The sequence below is a fragment of the Ascaphus truei genome, chromosome 1 (genome assembly GCF_040206685.1).
Source record: "Ascaphus truei isolate aAscTru1 chromosome 1, aAscTru1.hap1, whole genome shotgun sequence".
NCBI lineage: Eukaryota > Metazoa > Chordata > Amphibia > Anura > Ascaphidae > Ascaphus > Ascaphus truei.
This window is the reverse complement of record NC_134483.1, coordinates 94010419-94015078: the sequence shown is the minus strand read 5'-3', so window position 1 is coordinate 94015078 and position 4660 is coordinate 94010419. Positions and strand designations below refer to the sequence as shown.

At 40.6% G+C, this 4660-nt stretch overlaps 1 long non-coding RNA gene across 1 annotated transcript; it reads right to left on the bottom strand.

Annotated features, from left to right (window-relative positions):
- Positions 1–554: 554 nt before the first annotated feature.
- LOC142469289 (uncharacterized) lies at positions 555–4144 on the bottom strand. Its single transcript, XR_012789017.1, has 5 exons — positions 4088–4144; positions 3043–3124; positions 1980–2096; positions 1639–1741; positions 555–763 (listed from the first exon to the last, which is right to left on the bottom strand). It is a non-coding gene; the product is annotated as an uncharacterized LOC142469289 (long non-coding RNA).
- Between the last annotated feature and the right edge of the window lie 516 nt (positions 4145–4660).

The following is a 4660-nucleotide window of genomic DNA, read 5'->3' as shown; positions in this document are numbered from 1 at the left end:
AGTGCAGGGCTCTGCTTTCTGAGGCCTTCCCTACGGGGATAGGTTGGGAGACTATTCCCCTTACCCCACAAGGGGGAAAGTGAAGAGCAAGGACTGCTGCTGGTGGCCGGGAGTGAATGTCCAGGGACATTCTAAAGGTGAAGACCTGAGTGATAAGAAGGTATTCAGTGTAAGCTGTGCACTGCTGTGATTCAGAGAGAGAGACTGAATAAAGATCACCTCTTTCTATGTTTTCCTGGCCTGAGACTGAAATCTATCAGGGAGGAGAAGAGAGAGTTCTCCTGCAGAGATTTCTCCAAATACATCTGGGGGCTGCAAGAGATGGAGGCGCTGTCACCGTGAGTATGATTCGGGCAAGACCCCAGAAGCCTGTCCTGACCTCCCCCATAACACCAGGCGGGAGACCCAAGGCCCCCTGTTACCAGCAGGTTTGCACCACACCATTATGAGTAACCAGAGCAGCTTTCCCCGAGATAGGCCCCATGAGATTGGGTGGGGGAAACAGAGTTATACACGTTTTTTTTTAAAAAGTTTTTTTTTCATTGGAATGGACCTTTAATACAAAAGAAAAAAAAATTACTTTTAGAAAAACAAGAAAGGAAAAAATCTCTGCCAACTTGGCCCAGGTGTTCCTACTGTAAGTGGGATTCAGCAATCAGAAAGTCTTTTGTCATGCGACTCTCTTGTTTCTTGTATGTGTCAGAGACTTCTTGATGACCCAGCATGTTGTGTTCAAATAAATCAGCAGTGTTGCCCATGGTGTCTGAAATAGATGTCAAAGGCATAAATTATGTGTATACCCAAGAAAGACAGAACCCTATAGGGTACTCTTGAACAAGAGACATGATTATTTACACGAAAATAAAAAAAACTTTATTATATTGAATACTCTTAAAATGAGGTAAGCACGAACTAACTATACAGTAAGTACAGTATACCTAATGAACCTATAGGTCATATAGAGCTTACGTCTCTAAAATGTACTGTAGTTACCGCTGTTAGGGTTAACTAAATGTTAATATGATGTGTTTAAAAAGTTCAATGTCTCCTATTAAACGAAACCTGAAAGTCTGTGTCTCAGATCATTCACATTGCTTTATTTTTTTTACATTTGCAGTCCTGTTTCTTTAAGCAACAAAAGACAGAAATACCAAATGCTACATCCAATGTGCCAAAATACATCGTTAAATACGTCAATATTAGTATTCTCATGAGTAAGGGTCATTTAGTTAAACCCTTTGGCCAAAGCGTTACAAGTCCACAGCAACTTCATGTATTTTGTCACATTGGATGTAGTATTGGGTATCTTTGTCTTGTGTTGTATACATATGACCACGCTCAGTAGAACTACTTTTGATACAAATATATATATATGATGTGGTGGGTTTTGGGGTTAGACCTTGCTGGGATTGTGTCTTCATTAATTAAAATTTTCATCAGTTGGTTGGAGGTTTAAATCGAATGGACCCAACTTGCATAACTCACATTCTTCATGACTCATTAATGTGAACATCCCGGCTCCTCCCCCCGAGTCTGTGTGGCTACGCTGGGCATGACATATGCAACAAAAGGATTCCTGCTCAACACCAATGCCTAACTGATTGCATACATTGTTAAAAGCCAGAATGATTATCTCACCGATCAACCTGCCTTTTGTTAACAAACGGTCAAGTCTGATGAAGACATTCACACTCCATCAGTGATCGATACTTGTCAGCTGTTTCCAAAACTTGTACTGCATCTGGAAGAGTCAGAAAAAACGTCTCGTCAGAAAATATAACATCCTCAAACTTTTCTCCACTCTCAATCCATGCACTCGCTCGGTCAACTCTTTTAACCTTGTTAATATCCCTTATCAAGGGAAACACTCTGCAATAATAATAATTATAAATGGGTTAGGAGGAGCGGAAAATAATATAATGTCCTTTCATATTGCTTTGCATCTGTATGAACATAACATGTACAGTACAGCACTTTACCTCACACGTCCAAAGCTCCAGCTCAAATCACATCTCTGACGCTGGACTCAGATACTAGAATATTCCGATCGCTCATCATTTTCCAGGCTGATCTCATCCACCAGCTGCATCGTTTCACTGTGAAAGACAGAATTAGGAAGATGTAACACAGTACGTACAGAAACATATGCATACTGTGTGAAGAAAAACTTTAGAGGCAAAAGTGTATACAGTACTGTTTTTGCTTGATTCTGACCCTGCAGACCAGTTTACGAACTGTTGTCTGCCGAAGAGCATGATACCGAACAAAGTGTAATGTCATCAGGATGCCCCCTTAACATAGTCACCGTTCGATGTCCCTTGTTGTGAATCCCTTCTTGTACATCTGCATTATTCCAATGCTATTTCTTTGCTAATTTTGTTGGTCATTCAGAATGTACTGATCTACTAATTTATTTGTATTCAATGTTTATTGCATCTTTGTTGTACTGTATTATAGCGGGAAAGCAACAGGTACAGGTATAGTCCTACTTTGGACACTTTGCAACTGTAGGCAAACAATAATCAACTTTTAACCACCCAACATTAAAAACCTGAATGTACGGATCTACTAATGGATTTGTATTCAATGTGTAGCCCCACCCAACATTAAAACGTTTTGCCGAATGTTGTCTCTGTTACGTCAGTGGTACTGTATATAAATTTGCACAGAAATTGTATTGCCGTACGCAATGATCTTGATCAGAACTCTTGTGCTTCAACGATGGATCAATCCAAATTCTACTGACGCAAGAACCTTCTCATTGCTGTACCAGTAAGGTGCCTTAGAAAACGCAGGATGCCTGCTGATCAAGACTACCTGAGACCCCAAAATCCAAAAAGACTAAAGTGGGGAAAGAAAACAAGACAGCACCAAATACTACAAAGGGGAATGCTCTACAATCGATGTAGAGAAAGAAGAAGATGCCCCAAACCCTTGCCATTCGTGTACCAAGGAAATCCCGATCACACCCAGCTTATCTCGACACGGACCCAGCTCTGTCCAACTTGGACCTTGTTCACCCTCGCCCTGGACCCTACTCACCTCGCACCGGACAGTGCTGTGTGTCATAGCAGCTCTTCTAATTGCTGTCTCCTTCTGGATATGACATGTTATGTATCGATGCCTTGAAAATGAGAAGGCAGAGATTTCTGGTTTGATTACTATATAAATGTTCCTATAATTACTATTACTATATAAATGTTCCTAATATTGTGGGTGCGATACAAATTGGAGTTTTTTCTACCTCCTTCCTTTATATGGCTAATTAATAAATATATTTTTGATCATAATTTTTGCACTCTATCCCTGTGGTTTGTTCTGACAGTGCACCGTTATTCTGAATTCAAATATTCTCTACTTTCATTTTTTTAAGTTGAGAAATGACTAACTCATTTAGGCTTGTAACGTTAGTGGAAATGACTTTACTTGGAGCTAAAAAAATTTTGTTGACAATTGTTATATTTTGCGGAAAAAAAAACACCCTTAGGCCCAATGTACAAAATCTGACATGAGAAAATAAAAACGTATCCCTGAGTCAGCGTTAATGGCTCCAAGATAACATTTTGAGCATCTCCTGTCTCTCGGTCGCTGATTTCATCCACTCTGCCGCTTGTCTCCTGACCAGCCACTCTCCGATAGAGAACGTCAGGTGGGGGCCTGCGCACTTCACACTTCGGAGCAGGCCTTCACTGCGTGTCTCCGGTGGCCCTTTTGTTTTGTGCTGCTTGGTGGGAGGAGTGGGGTAGTAAAGCGCTAAAAGCGGGGCTCATCCCTGCCAGACCTTACCACACTACTTTGCAAGCCATCTCCCAGCCAGCCCCCCTCCAGTAGGGAATCGCAGGCGGGGACTCGCTGGCCGTCGCTGCGTTGGCCGCGGCGGCCATTTTGGTTTGTGCAGCTTTATTGGTGAGAGATTTAGGAGGTTAGATTTGTGGGGATGGGGCATTTATGTAGAATTTTGGGGACAGAGAGATCTTAATCCTGTATGGAGCCGACAGAGCTCTGCTACCTCATGTCTGGTGCGCTCAACATCCAAGTCAAATTGGGCCAATTCCATAGAAATTTTTACATTTTAACTATGACGTACCTGACACATTAATAGGGCCTCTGGAATTCCAGCTCCCGTGACATACCAGGGACAACTATAGGGCATCAAAAAGGTAAAATAGAAATGTAAAAATGCTAATTTTTCATATAAATACATAGAAGCAATAGATTCCATGGTGAAGGTATGAGTTTTATGGAACCTTTGATTCCATCTATATGACGAATGTATTTGATGGCATCCCTGTCACATACAGCCCAGTATTCAATAAACAGCAAGGTGCATACAATAAACAAACAAATAAGGATTAAATAACTTCAGCCTGTAACACTTACTGTAGCCTGTAACACACAATGTATTTACTTACTGTAGCTCTGCAGTGAAAGAGTTATTCCATCAACTCAATAGAATTTGTTTTTGTAAAATCAGGTTTTTACATTTTTATCACAATTTACTCAGGCTGTTGTTTGTAAAGAAAACAACACAAATACTTAATTACAAATGCAAAGTAATTTTTAGAGATAATTACTACCCATTTGTCACACAGCTATAAAATGACAGACTTGGCAAAAGAAAAAGTCTTGTGAGAGCCCAAACTATCATCATATTTATGTT